This window comes from Giraffa tippelskirchi, chromosome 5 (genome assembly GCF_054371585.1).
Source record: "Giraffa tippelskirchi isolate mGirTip1 chromosome 5, T2T-mGirTip1v1.2.pri, whole genome shotgun sequence".
Lineage (NCBI taxonomy): Eukaryota > Metazoa > Chordata > Mammalia > Artiodactyla > Giraffidae > Giraffa > Giraffa tippelskirchi.
Window position 1 is genome coordinate 35394414 of NC_137279.1, and position 21904 is coordinate 35416317.

Below are 21904 nucleotides of genomic sequence, written 5' to 3' on the forward strand. Positions count from 1 at the left end.
TGAGAGAGAAGAAATTGGGAGAAAACTCAGTATGGCCACCTGTAGGGACGCTTGATTAGTGAGGGCACAGTAACCCGCTCCAGAATTCATGCTTGGAGAACCCCATGGACAGAAGGAACCTGGTGGGCCACAGTCCATAGGGTCGCAAAGAGTCGGACACTCCTGAAGCGACAGGGCACGCAGGCACACAATGCTCACTGCTGGCAAAGCAAGCCGCACACAGCCGCAGGAGGGAGCGTGGCTCTGCCCCAGGCCGCCGGCCAGTGCTGCTGCTCCCTATGCGGCCACCAGGGGACGCAGCGGCGCCTGCAGGAACGCGGAGATCTGACTATTCCCTCCTGGCTGGTACTGCTGTCCAGCTGTCTGCACTGGGCCATCCACCTGAGTCACTCTGGTCATTTTCATCGGCGCCCACAGTAGGTGCAACCACTACACCTATTTTACAGACAGGCATCCACTTGGCAATTTCCCAGATGAAAAGTGGTGGAGCCAGGACCTCTGGAGCCAGAGTCCAGAGGCAGTTTGCCCAGAGGTGACTACCCAACCCTTGGATTTGGGGGGCAGCGGTGGGGGGGTGGGGGGGGGTTGGTTTTCATTGTTTTGGTCATGTGGGATCTTAGTTCCCTGACCAGGGATCGAACCTGTGCCCCCTGAAGTAGAAGCACAGAGTCTTAACCACAGGACTACCAGGGAAGTCCCCAGCCAGCCCATGTTTTACAGTTACCATCAACCCCCTCAAGTGTCCCCTCCTAGGCTGTTGAGGCCTGGGAAGGTGGGGATGACCAGAGCAGGCCTGGATGTGGGACAGCTGGGGTCCTTTGCTTCTTCTGGAGCCCCTCTCCTGTGAGCTTCCATCTCTCCTTCCACCTCCAGTTCAGGGACTGATGACAGGAGTAGGAAGGGAGATTGACTCAGTGAGTAATTTGTAATGGACTTTATTTTTTAGAGCAGGTTTAGGTTCACAGCAAAATTGAGCGGAAATTTCAGAGATTTCCCTTTTACCCCCTGTCCCTTCACACTCAGGGGCTTCCCTGGCAGTAAAGAATCCGCCTGCCAATGCAAGAGATGTGAGTTTGATCCCTGGATAGGAAAGATCCCCTGGAGAAGGAAATGGCAACCCACTCCAGTATTCTTGCCATGGAAATCCCATGGACAGAGAAGCCTGGCAGGCTACAGTCCATGGGGTTGCAAAAGAATCAGACATGACATAGAGACTAAACCACAACTCTCACACTCATAGCCTCCCTCACCACTCCCCACAGAGTGACACTTTTGTTACAATCAATGAACCTACGCTGACACATCATCACCCAAAGTTCGTACTTCACTTGGGTTCATTCTTGGTGTTGTACATTCTATGGGTTTTGACTAATGTATAAGGACACGTATCCACTATTGTATTAGCAAAGAGTCGGACACGACTGAGCGACTTCACTTTCACTTTGCAGTTTCATGCATTGGAGAAGGAAATGGCAACCCACTCCAGTGTTCTTGCCTGGAGAATCCCAGGAACGGGGGAGCCTGGTGGGCTGCTGTCTATGGGGTCGCACAGAGTCGGGCACGACTGAAGCGACTTAGCAGCAGCAGCAGCAGTGTCTTACAGAGTGAAACTTTACTACCTAAAAAGCCTCTGTGTGTCTCCTATTAATCCTGCTCTCCCTCCATCCCCTGGAAACCACTGATCCTTTCCCATCTTCAGTTTTGCCTTTTCCAGATTGTCATATATGTGGCTGGAATTATAAAGTATGTAGCCATTTCAGATTGGTGTCTGCCACTTAGTAACATACATTTGTACCCCCTACATTTTTTCATGGCTTGAGAGCTCATTTCTTTTTAATCTTGAATAATATTCTTTTTTTTTTTAACAAGCTTCAGGTTTATTTATTTTATATTTTATTTTTTATTGTTTGGCAGTACAGCTTGTGGGGGTCTTAGATCCTGGGCCAGGTATTGAACCCAGGTTCACATCAGTGAGAAAGTAGAGTCATAACCACTGGACCACCAGGGAATTCTCTTGAATAATATCCTATTGGGTGAATGTTCCACAGTTCATTTATCCATTCACCTTCCGAAGGACCTCTTGTTTGCTTTTGAGTTTTGGAGATTATGAATAAAGCTGCTCTGGACATCCAAGTGCAGGCTTTTGTGTAGACATAAGTTTTCAGTTCATTTGGGTAAATACCAAGGACTGAGATTGCTGGATTACATGGATAAGAGTATGTTCAGTTTCATAAAAAGCTGCCAAACTGTCTTCCAAAGTGGCTGAATCATGTTCCATTCCCACCAGCAATGAATGAGAGTTCCTGCTGCTTCACACCCTCATCAACATTTGGTGTTGTCAGTGCTCTGGATTTTGGCCATTCTATTAAGAGTCTAGTGGTATCTCGTTGTTTTAACTTGCATTTCTCTAATGACATATGATGTTGAATATCTTCTCATATGCATTTTGCCATCGGTATATCTTCTTTGGTGGGGTGTCTGTTCAAATATTTTGCCATTTTATTTTTTTATTTTGCCATTTTATAATTAAGTTGTTTGTTGCCTTGTTGAGTTTTAAGACTTTGTTATGTATTTTGGATAACAATCCTTTATCAGATATGTCTTTTGCAAATATTTCCTCCCAGTTTGTGGCTTGTCTTCTCATGCACTTTACATTATTTTTCACAGAGCAGTTTTTATTTTAATGAAGTTCAGTTTATCAGTTCTTCCTTTCATGGATTGTGCCTTTGTTGTTATATCTAAAACGTCATCACCATACCCAAGGCCACCTAGATTTTCTCTGACATCATCTTCAAGAATCTTTATAGTTTTGCTCTTTATATTTAGGTCTATCATCCATTGTCAGTTAATTTTTCAGAGTGTAAGATCTATGTCTGGATGCTTCTTTTGCATGTAGATGCCCAGCTGTTTCAGCACCATTTGTTGAAAAGATGCTCTTTGTTCCTTTGTATTACCTTTGCTCTTTTGTTAAAGATCAGTTAACTGTATTTATGTAAGTATATTTCTGAGCTTTCTATTCTGTTCCATTGATCTATTTGTCTGTTCTTTTGCTATTATTATAATACTGTCTTGATTACTATAGCTTTATAATAAGTCTTGAAATTGGGTCGAGTCAGTCCTCTGATTTTGTTCTTCTCCTTCAATACTGAGTTGGCTATTCTGGGTCTTTTGCCTCTCTAAATAAACTTTAAAATCAGCTTATCAATATCCATAAAATAATTTGCTGCCATTTTGATTTGGATCATGTTGAATCTGCAGATCAAGTTAAGAACTGACATCTTGTTGGACTTCCTAGGTGGCACTAGTGGTAAAGGAATCCACCGGTCAATGCAGGAGACATTAGAGGTGCTGGTTCAATCCCTGGGTAGAGATGAGCCCCTGAAGGAGGGCGTGGCATTCCACTCCAGTATTCTGCCTGGAGAATCCCATGGACAGGGGAGCCTGGTGGGCTACAGTCCCAAGGGTCACAAAGTGTTGGTCACAACTGAGTGACTTAGCACACACAACATCTTGGTACATGGACACCTTCCTATTTATTTGGTTCTTTGATTTCTTTCACCAGAGTTTTGTAGTTTTCCGCATATAGATCTGGGTTTGATTTCTACCTAAGTATTTCCTTTGGGGCTGCTAATGTAAATGATGATATGTTTTTAACTTCATTTCCGCTCGTTTGTTGCTGGCATACAGGAAAGCTATTGGATTTTATGTATTAACTTTGTATCCTACAGCTTTTCTAAAATTGCCTATTAATACCAAGAGCTTTTGTTGTTGGTGGTGGTCCTTTCAGATTTTCTACATAGAAAATCGTGTCATGTGTGAATACAGTTTTATTTCTTCCTTCCCAATCTGTATAACTTTTACTTCTATTTCTTGTCTTATTGCGTTAGCCAGGACTTGCAGCGAAATGTTGAAAAGGAGTAGTGAGAGGGGAGACCCTTGCCTTGTTCTTGATCTTAGCAGGAAAGCTGCAAGTTTATCACTGTTAAGTACGATGTTAGCTGTAGTTTTTTTGTGTAGATTTTTTTATGTTGAGGAAGTACCCCTCTTAATGATTTGCTGGAAGTTTTCATCTTGAATTGAGTGTTGGATTTTGTCAAATGCTTTTTCTGCATCTGTTGATATGATCATGTGATTCTTTTTCTACTTTAGCCTGTTGATATGATAGATTACTTTCATTGGTATTTAAATGTTGAACCAGCCTTACACACTTGGCATAAATCCCACTTGGTCATGGTGCTGAGTGAATAGTTTTACATGCTAGCCCTGTGACAGGTTATGTTTTGCAAATGTTACCACACCCAAGTTGACCCAGGAGACTATGGTGCTCTTCCTGACTCATGCTTCTAAATTGGAGAACTCCCTCTTTCCCTCAGTGGGACTGTTTCCATCTTTTTCCTCCCTTTGGCCATGCCACATGGTTTGTAGGATCTCAGTTCCCCAACACGGGACTGAACCCCTGGGCCTCGGCAGTGACAGTGGGAGGCCCTAACCGCTGGACCATCAGGGAATTCCCCAGTTTCCATCATTTTAGAGCAAGTAGATATGGCCAGGAGCCCACAGCCCCAACACTTGCCTCCTCTCTCCTCTGTTATCTCAAGGCTCTTCCCACTTGGCCTGGTGCATACATGCTCAGTCATATTCGACTCTTTGCAACCCTATACAGGCTCCTCTGTCCCTGGGACTCTCCAGGCAAGAATACTGGAGTGGGTTGCCATTTTCTCCTCCGAGGGATTTTCCTGAGCCAGGGATCAAACTCAGTCTCCTGTGACTTCTGCATTGGCAGGTGGATTCTTTACCACTGAGCCACCCTTGAACTGGAGGCCACCCCAAACCTTTGGCAACAGATCTGGTGACCTAGGCAGGTCTGGATTACCCTTCTGTTGACCCCACATCCCCAACATAGTGAAACATGGGCTCCACAGCAGAGCCCCCAGGTCCACACAGTGTCTCCAGCTGGTCTTCTCAGCCTTGCTTCCTCCCACCTCCCCATCCCAATTCCCAGCCTCTTAAACTCTGGCTGCAACAGACAGTCAACAGGTGGTACATTCACCCTGCACATATTTACTAAGAGCCTGTTTATGCCAGGCCATAACCTTGTTCTAAGATACAAGCTAACTGGACCCAGTCCCTGCCCACAGGAGCCTACAGTGCAGTGGGAAAGAGATGTGGGTAAACAACTCCTGTAACACAGAGTGGCTCAGTGCCAGACAGGGGTGACTCAGGGGTCTTTTGAAATTCTGTAGTCTCCTGCCTCTCTGTTCCTTCTCTTTGACACATCTTTTTTTAAAAAATAATAATTTGTTTATTTATTTTTGGCTCCACTGAATCTTCATTGCTACATGGACTTTTCACTAGTTGTGGTGATCGGGGGCTGCTCTCTAGTTGTGGTGCATAGGCTTCTCATTGTGATGGTTTCTCTGGTTGTGGAGCACGGGCTCTAGGACACGTGGGTTCACTACTTGCAGCTTCCAGCTTCTAGAGCACAGGCTCAGTAGTCGTGGCCCACAGGCTCAGCTGCTTTGCAACATGTGGGAATCTTCCTGTCCCAGGGATCAAATCTATGTCTTTTGCATTGGCAAGTGGATTCTTTACCACTGAGCCACCTGGGAAGCCCTACACACCTTTTTAAATGTTCTTCCTGGTTTCTTGGCACAGTGAACTCCTATTTATCCTGCCAAAGCCCAGCTCAGATGTTTTGTCTTTCATGAAGCATTTCTTGGTTGTCCTTTCTGCCCTGGCAGACGTAATTGCCCCTTTGTCTTTGCCTTTGTAGCACTCGGTACATGCTCCAATGCCCACCTTTTGTTCACACTAAGCTGGATGTTCCTGACCTCAAGTACAACTCCCCATGTGACTACCAGGCAGCCTGGGCTTCGGCTTTCAACTCCAACTGCAACCACCCAACCCTCCTTCTGGAGCCAGCCTGAGACCTTTCCCCTGCCCCCCCTCCTCTCTGTTGCAAATGCTTTAATCTCCAGCCTTCTCCCAAAACTGGGCTATTATCACTTAAAGCATCCTTGAAAGCGGGCATTGGCACCAGGGCTCTGGGAGCTTGGCCAGGACCACCCTGTCTGGTTGGGCAGGATGCACATGTCACACATTACAAGGGGCCCCATTCACATAACAGACACATCACACATCATAGATCTGGGTGTTTAGTGTACCAGTTTCCTGGCAATCAAGGGTCTTGAGGAACGGACGCCTTTTACTAATTTTCACAGGGCAGGGGCCCTGGGTCTGAGGTAGTCAAGGCCGGACAGAGCCAGCTGCCTCGGGTACTGAACAACACTGAGGCTACTGGGCCCAGGGATGTCCAGGGAAGTGGGGATAGCTTGGTTCCAGACACAGCTATACCCCTGTGATTCCCTCTGCCTGGACCTTCTGTTCCTGGTAGCGTCTCACTGGGCCAGGAGCAAGTGGCCAATTATCGGAGGCCTCCAGGAAGCATGAACTGTGGGCATGAAAGCTTTTTAAAGTCAAATATGGGTGAAGAGGCATCTAGCGTGGAGATTGAGGACAAGGCTGTGGGTGTGGCCAGCAGTGGGTGCAGCCCCAGCTGTGTGTGACCTTGGACAAGTGATCTCATTTCTCAGCTTCCCATCTGTGGATTTGGGGTAGGGAGGCTGCTTTCCCCATGGACTTTGCAGAGAAGAAATAGGACTTCGCATGTAAATCACTTAGCACAGTAAATCTGAATGTGGGTGACCATCAGAGAATAAAACAGCTCTGGGAGGGAGGCCAGCAGGAGGCACTCACTGGACCCTGGGACGTTTAAGAGCCCTCAAAAAGGTTTTAATTACTTCCCTGGTGGGCACAGTGGTAAAGAATCCGCCTGCCAATGCAGGAGACACAAGAGACTCAGGTTCAATACCTGGGTTGAGAAGATCCCCTGGAGTAGAAAATGGTAACCCACTCCAGTATTCTTGCCCAGAAAATTCCATGGACAGAGGAGCCTGGTGGGCTACAGTCTACGGGGTCACAAACAGTTGGACACGACTGAAAGCATGGCACACACACAATTTACAAAATCAAAAGGAAAAAGTGAATACATTAATAATGAATATACAGCACCAAATCCGGCCTGAATTATGTCTGCTTTGTATTGGGTTGGCCAAAATGTTCATTCAGGTTTTTCTGAAAGATGATATGAAAATAGTCAAACAAACTTTTTGGCCAACCCAATACAAATTTTTAATTTAAAATTTTTTATTGTTTTTTTTTTAAGGAAGGATGAGACCCAAAAAAACAGAAGTGCTCAGGACCTGTGGAAGTCACAGTACAGCCCTGAGCCCTACATCATGCAAATACTCTGGACATCCTTTCTTCAGGGACATCAATCTACTTGGTAAATAACAACGAAGCTCTGACATATCCCTCTCTGAAAAGCACACTGCAGTTTAGTTGCTAAGTCATGCCTGACTCTGCGACCCCGTGAGCTGTAGCCCTCCAGGCTCCTCTGTCCATGAGATTCTTCAGGCAAGAATACTGGAATGGGTTGCCATTTCCTTCTCCAGAGGATTTTCCCAATTCAGGGATTGAACCTAGGTGTCCCGCATTGGGAGGCGGGTTCTTTACCACTAAGCCACTAGACACACTCAAGGACAAATTCTAGGCAGGTGCTCTTGGAAGTACCCCCTCCCCAACACACACACAAAGCAGCCCAACCATCATCCCAGGAGAGAGTGGATGATAAACCATACATCTGTACCTTTGAGGCCTTGACAGTGTGTGTTGAGCAAGTATTGATCCAGTGACTTGATTCTGGGTTTTCCTGGCGATGTTCAGATTCAGATGCTCACTGGGAAAAGAAAAAAAAGAAAACACTTGGCACCAGAGACTCAAACAAACCAGCCTGATCCAGGAGGGCTGGCAGCAGCCAGAGCTTATAAATAACTGCGCCGTGGCCCCAGCCCCGGAGGAGCCATTGCGTACAGCCCGTCCCGCCCGGGCCTCAGCTGGCACCCATGGCATCTGCAAGCTGCTATTTGCCACTGGAGGAAGAGGGAACAGCAGGAGGCAGCTTGGGTGACTTTCATGGGTGCACTTGTTCTGGCCAACAGGTGGATGAGCTCCCAGCCGGCCAGCGTGGGAAAGGTCACGGGGCTAATGTTACTTGCCTTGAACACGTGTCCTGCAGCCTGGGATGCAAAGTTGTTTACTTTATTGTGAAATGTGTTTTAACAACCCACACTGCCTTCTTCTGGGGCCAAAGGATGAGAGATGAGGGGTGCCTGTGGGTAGCCTCCCAGGTGCCATCGTGCTTAGAAGCTGTGGCTCTGGGAAGGGACAAGGGGTCCCCACCCTTGAGGGTCAGAGGTCTCAGTGAGTGCACCTGCCCTGTGCACTGTCTGTGACCCTGACTCTTCTCACAGGCCCTCTCTCTGCCCTGACAAGCTGTCAACATCTTGCCATGACTCCCACTTGTTGTTGTTGTTGCTCGGTTGCCAAGTTGTGTCCAACTCTCTGTGACCCCATGGACTGCAGCATGCCAGGCTTCCCTGTCCTTCAGTATCTCCCCGAGTTTGCTCAAATTCATGTTCATTGAGTCCATGATACTAGCTAACCATCTTATCCTGTCCCACCCCTTTCTCCTTTTGCCTTCAATCTTTCCCAGCATCAAAGTCTTTTCAATGAGTCAGCTCTTCACATCAGGTGCCCAAAGTATGGGAGCTTCAGCATCAGTCCCTCCAATAAATACTCAGGGTTGATTTCCTTTAGGATTGACTGGTTGGGTCTCCTTGCAGTCTGAGGGACTCTCAAGAGTTTTCTCCAGCACAATTTAAAAACATCCATTCTTTGGCGCCCAGCCTTCTTTATGGTCCAACTCTCACATCTGTACACGACTACTGGAAAAATCTTAGCTTTGACTTTTCAGACCTTTGTTGGCAAAGTGATGTCTCTGCTTTTTAATATGCTCTCTAAGTTTTTCATAACTTTCCTTCTAGGGAGCAAGCGTCTTTTCATCTCACGGCTGCAGTCATCATCCACACTAGCACCAAAACGAAGCAACAGACCAACCTGCCTGTCACCACCCAGGCTGGACTCAGTGTGTCTCTGGATGAGGAGAGGATGCTGTTTGGGAGCACCCAGCCTAAGCTTCCCTCTCCAAATCAGGGTACATTAAGGGTCGGCAGGGATGGGAAGAACTGCTAAGAGGACCTTCTGGGCAGGGCAATAGGAGAACCCAGGACCACTTTTTGCCTTTTCATGCTATTCATGGAGTTCTTGAGGCAAGAATGTTGAAGTGTTTTGCCATTCCCTTCTCCAGAGGAACACGTTTTATCAGAAGTCTCCACCATGACCCATCCATCTTGGGTGGCCCTACGCGTCATAGCTCATGGTTTCACTGAGTTACACAAGGCTGTGCTCTATGTGATCCATTTGGTTAGTTTTCTGTGACTGTGGTTTTCATTCTTCTGCTCTCTGATAGATGAGGATAAGAAGATTGTGCAAGCTTCCTGACAGGAGAGACTGGCTGTGGGGAAAACTGGGTCTTGCTCTGGTGAGCAGGACCATGTTCAGTAAATCTTTAATCCAATAATCCAATTTTCTGCTGATAGATGGGGCTGTGCTCCCTCCCTGTAGTTTGGAGAAATGGACAGAGGATGAGATGGTTGGATGGCATCACTGACTCAATGGACGTGAGTCTGAGCAAGTTCCGGGAGATAGTGAAGCACAGGGAAGCCTGCTGTGCTACAGTCCATGGGGTCACAAAGAGTTGGACATGACTCAGTGACTGAACAACCACAAGAGGACCACATCAGAGGCCTGGCCACTGAGGTTTGGGTTTAACCCTTTAATCCCCCAGTGGCCCCTCAAGTCCCTGCAGTGCTTGCTGATGCACAGAATGGAAGATCTCAGAAACAAGCCAGACCAGAGGCTATATGAGTGAGACCACCAGTGCCTGAGTGTTAGGGAGCCAAGGACAAGAGCCCTGGGGGAGCTGACCACACAGCTGCTCCTGCCTGTCCACAGCATAGTCACAACCTCCTGTTTCACCTCCCTCCAGCGTGGCAAAATGGGAATACCAGGAATTAGATGGCATAAGTAGGTTAAGGCTCAGCCTACATAATCCCTGGCACATGGTCCATGCTGCTTTATTTTAATACATCTTACAGATGAAGTTCAGAGACTCGGGGATGTATTCATTTCCTCGGGCAGCCATAAGAAATTCCCACCAATTTGGTAACATAATACAACAGAAATGTATTCTCTCGAAGTTCCAGGGGCCAAAAGTCCAAAATCAAGGTGTTGGCAGGACCCAGCTCCCTCCAAAGGCTCTCAAGGAGAAGGCTTCCTGGCTTTTAACAGCTTCTGGCAGCTCCAGGCCTTCCTCACCTTGAGGTGCACCACCTGAATCTCTGCCTTTGTTTCTCACGGCCTTCCCCTCTGTGTGGCTACTCCTCTTCTGTCTTTTATGAGAGTATCAGTCATTAGATTTAGGGCCAATGACAGATAATCCAGGATGATCTCAAGTAGAGATTCTTAACTTAATTACATCTGCATAGGACTTCCTGGGTGGTCCGGTGGCTAAGACTCTGTGCTCCCAGTGCAGGGGGCCTAGGTTCAACCCCCGGTCAGGGAATTAGATCCCACCTACCACAACTAAGAGTTACCCTGCTGGAACTAAAGCTCCCATGTGTTGCAACTAAGACCTAGTGCAGTCAAATACATAAATAAATATCTAATTACATTTGCAAAGACCCTTTTTTCCAGATAAGATCATGTTCACAGGTTCTGGATAGATCCATGGGGGCAAGGGGTTGGGAACCATTCAACCCACCACAGAGTCTAAGACCAGGTGAATCAGTGGTGGAAAGGAAGGCAAACCAGCTCCTTCAACGCCTGCCCTCCGGTGGTGGACAGGGAGACCGATCAGCAGGAAATACAGAGTGTCCAGATTTTCTACTGACGACCATGCTGAGAGGTTTCAAGCAAGACCAACAGGTCAGCAGGTACAGCTGGAACTGGAGAGAGAGCAAATTCTACGTAATTGCTCTGACAATCCACCTGATCTCCGTCCCCCAGGACAGGTCACTCCCATTGAGAACAAATGCGTATGACTCTACATGTGACGGTCCCTCTCAGATTAGATTCTGGAACGAGTTTCTTTGGCTGCTTTGTTGCGGTGTGATCAAGCTCCAAGAGGTGGGGAAGGACAGGGAAGCCTGGCGTGTTACAGTCCATGGGATCGCAAAGACTCAGACATGACTGAGCGACTTACACCCACCTAGCCCTACTGCTGTAATCACGTCCACATTTGATCTGGCGTCAGAAAGGGGTCCCCCAACCCCACCCCCACCCTGGAGGCATGGGCCACAGTCCTACAGACAGGGCTCAAATTCTGTCACTTGCAGAACTGTCCCAGGTCCCAATCCCAACTCAATCCTTAGAGTGGAGGGAAAGGAGGGTCCAGAGCTGAAATGACCCTGACAGTGTTTTCTTTGTTCACGGCCTGCTCCATCTCTGGGAACTCACAGCCAAAGAGACTTCACAGGTGTGTGTGGCCAGCTCCTGCATAAAGCAGTTCTGGGCACCTTTGAATAAGCTTCCTTGGCTGGTCCTGGGTCGATCTGAAGCCCAACTTGGGGCTGTCATGAAAATAACCCTGTAATCCTGAGTCATCCTGAGAATTCACACAGTGAGTATGACTCATCTCAATAGATATCGCCTTAGTACAATCAGTGAGGGAATTGTTTTGTGTTGTTTTGTAACAGCTTTATGAAGCTGTACACACATACCATACAATCCACCTATCTAAAGTGTACAATTTGATGGTGTTTAGTATAGTCACAGTCTTGTGCAATCATCAACACAATCAATTTTAAAACATGTTGATCACCCCTTAGCCATAGCCTCCTAATTCTCCCTCCCCTCAGCCCCTCGCAACTGCCAGTCTTCTTTTCTTCCTGTCTATGGATTTGGCTGTTCTGGACCTTTCATATAAATGGAATCATAGTAACATAAGACGAGGCCTTTTGTCTCTGGTTTCTTTCCCATAGTGCAATGTTTTCAAGGTTCATCTGTGCCGTAGCCTGTATCAGCACTTCTTTCCTGTTTCTGCTAAATAATAGTCCATTGTGAGGACAGACCACATTTGGTTTATCCATCCATCAGTTGATGGACATTTGTATTTTTATGCTATTTAATTCTCAAGGATATGCTGCTATGAATATTCGTGTAAGCAAGTTTTCAAATTGCTTTCCTTTTGGAATCACCAGCCAGCAGATGTACAAATGTCCTTAAGGGAACCACATGTACTGTCTAGCTGGCCAAAAAGTTCATTCAAATTCAGGGCAAATGTGGAGTTTGTCTATTAAAGGGAGACAACAGGTGATGTCATAGTAGGAGGTACCCAAAGTGATTAGAGAGAAGGATTTTCAAAGATGATAAATGCTGGTGGGCAGGAGTTCATGGAGAAAGTCAAGTACAGTTAAAATGCATTTGCAGCAACAGAGATGGACCTAGAGATTATCATTCCAAGTGAAGTAAGTCACACAGAGAAAAACAAGTAACATATGACATCACTCATAGGTGGAATCTGAAAAAAAGGAAAACAAAACAGAAATAGAGTTACAGATGTAGAAAAAAACTTATGGTCACTAGGGGGAAGTGGGGGAATGGATAAATTGGGAGATTGGAACTGACATATACATACTACTTTGTACAAGATACAGAGAAGGGAATGTAACCCACTCCCATGTTCTTGCCTGGAGAATCTCACGGATGAAGGAGCCTGGCGGGCCCCAACTCATGGGGTCACAAGGAGTCAGACACGACTGAGTGACTCACACATACACATACATATATAAGACAGATAACTAATGAGAACCCACTGTAGAGCCCTGGGGATTCTACTCAACACTCTGTAATGATTTGTAGGGAAAAAAGAATCTAAAAAGGAGTATGTGTATATATATATATATACTCAGGTGGCTCAGTGGTAAAGAATCCTCCTGCCAATGCAGGAGATATGGGAGATGCAGGTTCAATCCCTGGGTCGGGAAGATCCCCCAGACAAAGTGACAACCCACTCCAGTATCCTTCCCTGGGAAATCCCATAGACAAAGGAGTCTGGAGGGCTACAGTCCATAGGGTTGCAGAGTCAGACGTGACTGAGTGACTGAGCGTGGCATGGCACATGTATTAATGTGTGTGTGTGTATAACTGATTCACTTTACTGCACACCTGAAACTAACACAACATTGTAAACCAACTATACTCCAAAAAGAATTTTTTAAAAAGAAAATGAGCTGTAAAGCCATGAAAAGACAAAAATAATAAATAAAATGCAGGAGATAGAAATGGAAAATTGATCAGTGGTTGCCAAGGGTTGGGAGGAGGGCACAGGAGAATTGGGGGGACGGAGTGAAATGGTTCTATATAACACTGTGATGATGGATGCAGGACATTGTCCACTGTCAAATCCTCAGAGCTTTATAGCACAGAGCAAACCTTAATGGAGACAAATTTTTTAAAAAATCATTTAGGAGATAGTGAGGAAATCCCAGGATAGAGTGCAGACAGTGAAAAAAGAATGTAACTGTATTAGAAAAGTCATATAACCTCCCTGAAGGAAATGGAGGAGAAAAGGTGCTGATCTAAAGTTTCTTAAGCAACTGTGGGAATGATTGGCAGCCATAAGACTTTGTTGTTGTTGTTCAGTCATTCAGTCGTGTCCAACTCTTTGTGACCCCATGGACTGCAGCACGCCAGGTTCCCCTGTCCTTCACTGTCTCCTGGAGTCTGCCCAAACTCATGTCCACTGAGTCGATGATGCCATCCAATTATCTCATTCTCTGTTACCCCTTTCTCCTCCTGCCAAAGTCTGTTGACAAAGGGAGCTGTATGTAGCGCTGTACTCTTGCTGATAAATTTGTTGCTCATGGTGAGCAAGCTAACACTCCTGAATCACATGGATAAATAAATATAAGTAAAGGGATGACGGGTGGTGGGAGCTGAGTTTCTCCCAGTTGCAGACGGAAGTTATAGATAAGCAAGGGAAAGGCTGGAATGAACTATGTGGTACTGGTTTAGAGTTGGAGATATCAGCAGCAACTAGTTTAGCTTATAAAAATATAGATGGGTAAATACAGAAATGCTGTTGTTGTTGTTGGTCAGTCACTAAGTCATGTCCAACTCTTTGTGACCCCATGGACAGCAGCATGCCAGTCTCTCCTGTCCTCCACTATTTCCCAGAGTTTGCTCAAATTCATGTCAGGGATGATATCTAACCATCTCATCCTCTGCCACCCCCTTCTCCTCTTGCCCTCAATCTTTCCCAGCATCAGGGTCTTTTCCAATGATTTGGCTCTTTGCATCAGGTGGTCAAAATATTGGAGCTTCAGCTTCAGCATCAGTCCTTCCAGTGAATATTCAGGATTGATTTCCTTTAGAATTGACTGATTTGACCTCCTTGAAGTCCAAGGGACTCTCAAGAATCTTCTCCGGCACCACAATTCGAAAGAATCAATTATTTGGTGCTGAGTCTTCTTTATTATCCAACTCTTACATCCATACATGACTACTGGAAAAACCTTAGCTTTGACTAGATGGACCTTTGTCGGCGAAGTGGTATCTCTGCTTTCTAATATGCTGTCTAGGTTTGTCACAGCTTTTCTTATAGGGAGCAAGCATCTTTTAATTTCATGGCTTCGGTCACCATCTGTACTAATTTTGGAGCCCAAGAAAATAAAATCTGTCACTGCTTTAACTTTTTCCCCTTCTAATTGCCATGAAGTGAAGGGACTGGATGTCATGACCTTAGTTTTTTGAATGTTGACTTTCAAGTCAGCTATTTCACTCTCCTCTTTCACTTTCATCAAGAAACTCTTTAGTTCTTCTTCACTCTCTGCCATCAGAGTGGTATCATCTGCATATCTGAGGTAGTTGATATTTCTCCTAGCATCCTAGTCGTATGTATTATACACAAATTATCTATATTTCCACATAAATTTCCAATTTTGTTCCTTCGGAGGGCACACGGCATCCAGACCTAGGTTCCTAAGCCTGTTCTCCTTGATAGTAGACACCAGGGCTCCTGGAAGAAGTGTATGATTCTAGCCTGGGGGAGGAGACTGGAGCATCTTGAAAGCAGGGAAGGAAGGAAGAAGTGCTTCCAAAACAAAGGGATGGGGCCACATCAAAGGACCATAGAATCTACTAAAATTGAATCAACCCAGAGTCAAAGGTAGGAACAATTTGAACAAAAAAGAAATAACATATTTGATAACAACTCAAAGGATAAAATAAATATCTGTGAGTCTGTATTGATACAAATAAATGATTGAATAAGCAAATAAAAGAGGGAGAGAGAAAGTTTCTGTATGGGAAAATTGTCAATAATTGATGTAAATATTGGCCCCTCAAGGAAGTGAAGCTTGCCTCCCCACCCACTATAGCCCCGACTTCTACCAGGGAGCACAGTATGGAATGGGGGACAAAGAAGAACTTTACAGACACCACCTCATCCAGATGATCAAAGGCAACATCCACGGTGGTGAGTATGTTGACATCAGGCAGCCTTGAAATGACGTGATGAGGATGACCCTTCATTTCTGTGGTCTTCCTCCCAAGAGCCCTTAAACACCAGTCTAGTCATGAAAAAAACAAACAAACCACCACACAAACCCAAAATGAGGGACCGTCTACCGACAACGGTACTTCCCCAAACCATCAAGATTCTCAAAGACAAGGAAAGTCTGAGAAACTGTCCCAGCCAAGAGTAGCCCAAGGAGGCATGACAACAGAATGTCACGTGACATCTTGCGTGGCACCCTGAAACAGAAGAAAGACATTAGGTAAAAACTAAGGTAATTTGAATAAAGTGTAAACTTTAGTTAATAATAGTGTACAACTGGGTGAGAGGGTTGTGTACGAGAAGTCTCTGTATACTTTTCTGTAAATCATCAATGATTCTAAACATAAACAGTGCAGGAGACTCAGGTTCAATCCCTGGGTTAGGAAGATCCCCTGGAGAAGGAAATGGTGACCCACTCCAGTATTCTTGCCTGGAGAATCCCATGGACAGAGGAGCTTGGCAGGCTACAGTCCATGGGGTCGCAAGAGTTGGACAGGACTTAGAAACTAAACCACCACCAAACATAAAACTTTATTTAAAAAAAAAAACCTAAAATGTATAAGGAGGGGCCACTGATGGAGCTGGAGCAGGGTGGGGAGCACTTGACCTATGGCAGGAAGACCCCTTTCCACCTCCCAGGAAGCAGGGGAAAAGGGATGGTGCTATGTGCAAGGGTCCCTGGCAGGAAGTCAAGGGAGTTCAAGGAGGCAGACAAGCTGGCAACATTTAAGGTCAGTGGGGGAGGGGGGTGGGGAGGGGGTGACGGGGCAGGGGTGGTTCCGAGCACAATAGAGATTTGCAAAGGCCACTGCTGAGTAAGGGCACAGTGGAGGGCGGAGAGCCTGAATGTGCCAGCATCATCTACTAAACTATGGAATGTGAGCATTTGGTTTCCCTACCCTTGGAAAAAAGAACCCAGCTATTTGTCACTCCCTCCCTTCCTCCTTAAGACATACCAACTGGGTTTTGAGGCTGGACCCTTAGAATTCTCTGCTCTGAGGCCAAATTCAGAGTCTTCTTAGACTCAGAAAAGAATTGAATTGCCTGAGGCTGGGGGCTGAAGGAGGGGCGGGCAGGGAAGGGGTAAACTGAGGGCTAGTCTGTATCCTTAGGGACCCCAGGGGAACAAGCACCTGGAAGATGTGGGGGCAGGTGGGAGTGGGGCTCCCAGCTTCATCTGGAAGTGGGCAGCTAGGACGAGGGCAGATCAGCACCGACCAATGAGGTGGGAAGTTCCAAGGGTCCTGCCCCCTAAGATCTCAATGGCCTCTGGAGACCCTCAGCATCTCTGCAGGTGGGAAGGCAGGCAGGAGGCCAAAGCTGCAGTAATACCTGAGAGTGAATTTCCCTTCCATGCTGCCTGACGGTTCCAGAGCAGTTACACTTTTTTGTGTATAATTAAATTATAAGTTATAATTTTTAATAAATTATTTTTTAAATAAAATAATTTATTTGCTGGTGTTAAGACTTAGTTGGGGCTGGCAGCATCTTTTTTTTTTTAATATTTATTTATTTTTAATTTTTGGCTGTCCTGGGTCTTCTTGCTGTGCAGACATTTCTCTAGTTTCGAAGAGTGGGGCTACTCTCTAGTTGTGATGTACTGGCTTCTCATTGCTGTGGCTTCTCTTGTTGCAGAGCACAGGCTCTACAGCACACAGGCTTTAATAGTTATGGCTCTCAGGCTCTAGAGCACGGGCTCAATAGTTGTGGTGCACGAGCTTAGTTGCTCTGAGGCGTGTGGGTTCTTTCCGGATCAGGGACGGAACCCATGTCTCCTGCACTGGCAGGCAGATTCTTTACCACTGAGCCACCAGGAAAGCCCTGGGAGAATCTTTCATTGCAGCACATGGACTCTAGTTATGGTGCCCAGGCTTATTTGTTCCCAGGCAAGTAGGATCTCATTTCCCTAACCAGGGATTTAATTTGTGTCCCCTGCAATGCAAGGTAGATTTTTAACCACGGGACTACCAGGGAAGTCCCCAGATACACTCTGATTTAAACAAAATCAAGAAAATTAAGTGACATGGCTTGAATCCCGTCTCCCCCAAAATTCATGTTGAAATTGTCAAACCCAAGTCCATGTGCTTGCTGCACAGTTCAATTCAGTCGCTCAGTCATGTCCAACTCTTTGCAACCCCATGGACTGCAGCAGGCCAGGCTTCCCTGTCCATCACCAACTCCCGAAGCTTGTTCAAACTCATGGCCATCAAGTCAGTGATGCCATCCAACCGTCTCATTCTCTGTCATTCCCTTCTCCTCCTGCCTTTAATCTTTCACAGCATCAAGGTCTTTTCCAATGAGTCAGTTCTTTGGGTCAGGGGTTCAAAGTATTGGAGTTTCAGTTTCAGCTGCAGCATCAGTGCTACACAGTGGGGCCAAACAAAACAAAACACCTGAGTTTCTGGAGCAAAGAAAGATTTATTTGCAGAGCACCAAGGAGAATGGGTAGCTCATGATTAAAAGACTCAAACTCTCTGACGGCAAGGGTTTTTAAGGACAGTGGTGGTGGTGGTGTTCAGTCGCTAAGTTACGTCTGACTTCTTGCAACCCCAAGGACTGCAGTGCATCAGGCTTCCCTGTCCTTCACTATCTCCCAGAGTTTGCTCAAACTCATGTTCATTGAGTTGGTGATACCATCCAAACATCTCACCCTCTGTCACGCCCTTCTCCTCCTGCCCTCAAACTTTCCCAGCATCAGGGTCTTTTCCAATGAGTTAGCTCTTCCCATCAAGTGGCCAAAGTACTGGAACTTCAGGTTCAGCATCAATCCTTCCAATGAATATTCAGGGTTGACTTCTTTTAGCATTGACCTCCTTGCAGTCCAAGGGAGCCTCCAGGGTCTTCTCCAGTACCACAATTCAAAGGCATCAATTCTTTGGTGCTCAACCTTCTTTATGGTCCAACTCTAACATCTGTACATGACCACTGGAAAATCCATAGTTTTGACTACATGGACCTTTGTCAGCAAAGTGATGTCTCTGCTCCTTAATACACTGTCTAGGTTTGTCATGGCTTTCCTTCCAAGAAGGAAACATCTTTTAATTTCGTGGCTGCAATCACCATCCACAGTGATTTTGGAGCCCAGGAACATAAAATCTGTCACTGTTTCCACTTTTTCCCCTTCTATTTGCCATGAAGTGATGGGACTGGATATCATGATCTTAGTTTTTTTAATGCATGACACTAAAGACAGTGTTAGGGGGTAGGATGGCTGATCATGGACCTTCTTCTGATTGGTTGGTGGTGTGACAATAGGGTGATGAATGGGAATCTCAGTCTTCAACCTTCTGGTTCCAACCAGTCTGGGGTCTGGTGCTTGTGGTCAGCACGTCATCACCATCCTCCACTAGGTGGGGCCTAAGTTTATGCAGAACAACTCAAAGAGTTGGATCAGATTGTTATCTCTGTCCCTTCAGGAGGAACTAGGAGTCCTGGGACTTTATTGTCCTAATCATTAACTGCTGGATCTGCTCTTTGGAACTCAGGAAAAGCCTAGGAGACTAAAGTCTTTTTTCTACAAACAAAAAACAAGAGACAGTGGAGGTACTGTTGTTCCCAGCGGGATGCCGGAGAGTCCTGCTTAGTTTCAATTCCCCACTTTTCTTAGATACTCCTCAATCATGAGGGGAACGGGGAACAGACAAGAAAGAGAATAAAGTTTTGGAAAGAGAGGTTAATCATAAACTCGGCAGGAAAACTCGGTTTTTTCAGTTTTGAGGTAGACTCGGTTTCAGAAGCCATAACTGCTAGGACCTCAGCATGTGACTGTATTTGCAGTCAGGGCCTTTAAAGATGTGACTAAGGTTGAGTGAGGTCATACAGATGGGCTCAAATCCTAAGAGAGAGATACACCAGGGAGGGAAGACAAGCTGAGGACATAGGGAGACAGTGGCCATCTGCAGGCCTAGGAGAGAAGCCTCGGGAGAAACCAAACCTTCAGCATCTTGATCTCAGGTTCTCTTGATGATAGTTCTCTGCAGAACTATGAGAAAATCCATTTCTGTGGTTGCAGCCACCCAGTCTGGTACTTTGTTCAGGCAGCCCAAGCAGACCGAGACATTAGGTAATCTGACATTTGAGAATAAGGAGTGGCATTGACACCCACCAAGATGGGAGGGGTGAATTCCTGAGAAGGGTGGGTGGGTTCCTGGGTGACTGGCCAGGGAGCAGTTTCCTGACGCCGAGAATCTCATCACCCTGGTACAACCCTCATTGTCCAGAAGTGTGTGGGCTTCTGGAGGCCATGACCACCATGTCCCCCTTCAGGGTTTGATGTTGGTACAGCCTGGTTCTGGGGTGAGTGGGTCCAACTCAGTCGTGTCCGACTCTGTGACCCTATGAACTGTAGCCCACCAAGCTCCTCTGTCCAAGGAACTTCCCAGGCAAGAATACTGGAGGAGGTTGCCATTTCCTACTCCAGGGGATCTTCCTGAACCAGGGATCGAACCCATGTCTCCTGCGTCTTCTGCATTAGCAGGTAGATTCTTTATCACTGAGCCAGCTGGGGAGTGGGGGGCGGGGGGAACTTGAATCTGGTAACAAGAGCTTTGAAACCTCCATGTGAGACCAAGTGATCTTGCTCATTCACAGCATCCATTCCTTCCTTCCTTCAGTGTAAGTAATGCTTAGTGTCAGGGGCATTGTACGGGGTGCAGCAGTATCATTAATTCCTTTATCTCCAATATCACAACCCAAGGCTCAGTGAACTTTCTGCACCAAACAGTAGCTATTTTTAGCTTTGCAGCCATCCCATCTATGTCTCTACTACACAGTTCTGCCTACATAGGGAAAGCAGCAGCCATGAGCACTACATAAATGAATGGGCAGCGCTGTGTCCCAACAAAACTTGAAGGACACAGAAATTCAAATTTCTGTAGTTTTCACCTGTCATGAAATATTATTATCCTGGTGATTCTTTCCCAATTCTTTAAAAATGTAAAAACCAGGACTTCCTGATGGTCCAATGGTTAAGATTCTGTGCTCGCTATGCAGGGGACATGGGTTCAATCCCTAGTCAGGCAACTAGGGATTCCCAGAGAATCCTAGGGAACTTGAGATCCAGCAAGCCACATGATGTGGCCAAGAAAAAAATACAACTTAAAAAGAAATCCAAAAAAGTAAAAATAAAACGTCCCTGGTGGTCCAGCAGTTAAGAATCTGCCTGCCAATGCAGGGGACATGGATTCAATCTCCGGTCTGGGAAGATTCCACATGCCAGGGAGCAACTAAGCCCATGCTCCACAACTACTGAAGCCTGGGCACCAAAAGTCAATGCTCAGCAACAAGAAAGGCCTCCACAGTGAGAAGCTCAAGCACTGCAACTAGAGAAAGTCCTCTCACAGCAACAAAGACTCAGCACAGCCAAACAAATTAAAAGTATAAAAAGAATTTTTAGCTTCTGGGCTATACAAAAACAGGCCTTAAGGTTGTAGTTTGATGATCCTTATTTTAATTTTTCAAAAAATTCATCAAGCCAAATATGTAATAAAATGACTCAGAGTCTAACAGATTCATCAGGGTTCCTCTATTTCAATCCCTTGTTGATGGATATGAGTCTTTTTTTTTTTTTTTAAGATTTATTTGATTACATGTTTCTTCATTTATTTTTGGCTGAGCTTCCTGGGTCTTTCTTGCTGCAAGAGGGCTTTCTCTAGTGGTAATCAGGGGTTACTCTTTGTTGCAGTGCCCAGGCTTCTCTTTGTAGTAGCTTCTCTTGCTGTGGAGCATGGGCTCCAGGCAGCCGGGTCTCAGCAGTAGTGGACACAGGCTTAGTTGCCAAGTGGCATGTGGGAATCTTCCTGGACCAAGGGTCAAACCCATGTCGCCTGCATTTGCAAGCAGATTCTTAACCACTGGACCAACAGGGAAGCCAGATGGATATGATTCTTGATGTCATATCTGAGCTACAAAATTCGAAGTTAAGATGGGTTCCTTCCAATATTCACAATAGCCAAGATATGCAAACAACCTAAATGCCCACTAACAGATAAATGGATAAAGAACATGTGGCATACAGACACAATGGAAAACTACTCAGCCATGAGAAAGAATGAAATAATGCCACTTGCAGCAACACAGATGGACCTAGCGATTATCATACTAAGGGAAGTAAATCAGAAAGAGAAAAACAAATACAATATGATACCACTTAAAAGTGGAATCTAAAATATGACACAAATGAACTTGCCTGAGAAACGGAAACAGATTCACAGACTTAGAGAACAGACTTGCTGTACTTTTGTTGTCAAGAGGGACGGAGAAGGGTGGGAGGAATGGATTGGGAGTTCGGGCTTAACAGATCTGAACTATTATATATAGGATGGA

General features: G+C 45.9%; 1 long non-coding RNA gene across 2 annotated transcripts in view; it reads right to left on the reverse strand.

The window, feature by feature from the left end:
* Nucleotides 1-12299: 12299 nt before the first annotated feature.
* Nucleotides 12300-21904, reverse strand: part of LOC145505954 (uncharacterized) — a 28771-nt gene continuing 19166 nt past the window's right edge. Inside the window, exons 8-9 of one of the 2 annotated variants that reach the window (XR_014053402.1) lie at nucleotides 15466-15777; nucleotides 12300-12541 (exon numbers count right to left, since the gene is read on the reverse strand). This is a non-coding gene — a long non-coding RNA (uncharacterized LOC145505954). Of the gene's footprint in view, nucleotides 12542-13326; nucleotides 15778-21904 lie in introns of those variants that run through there. The other variant, XR_014053403.1, reaches the window with a different exon arrangement.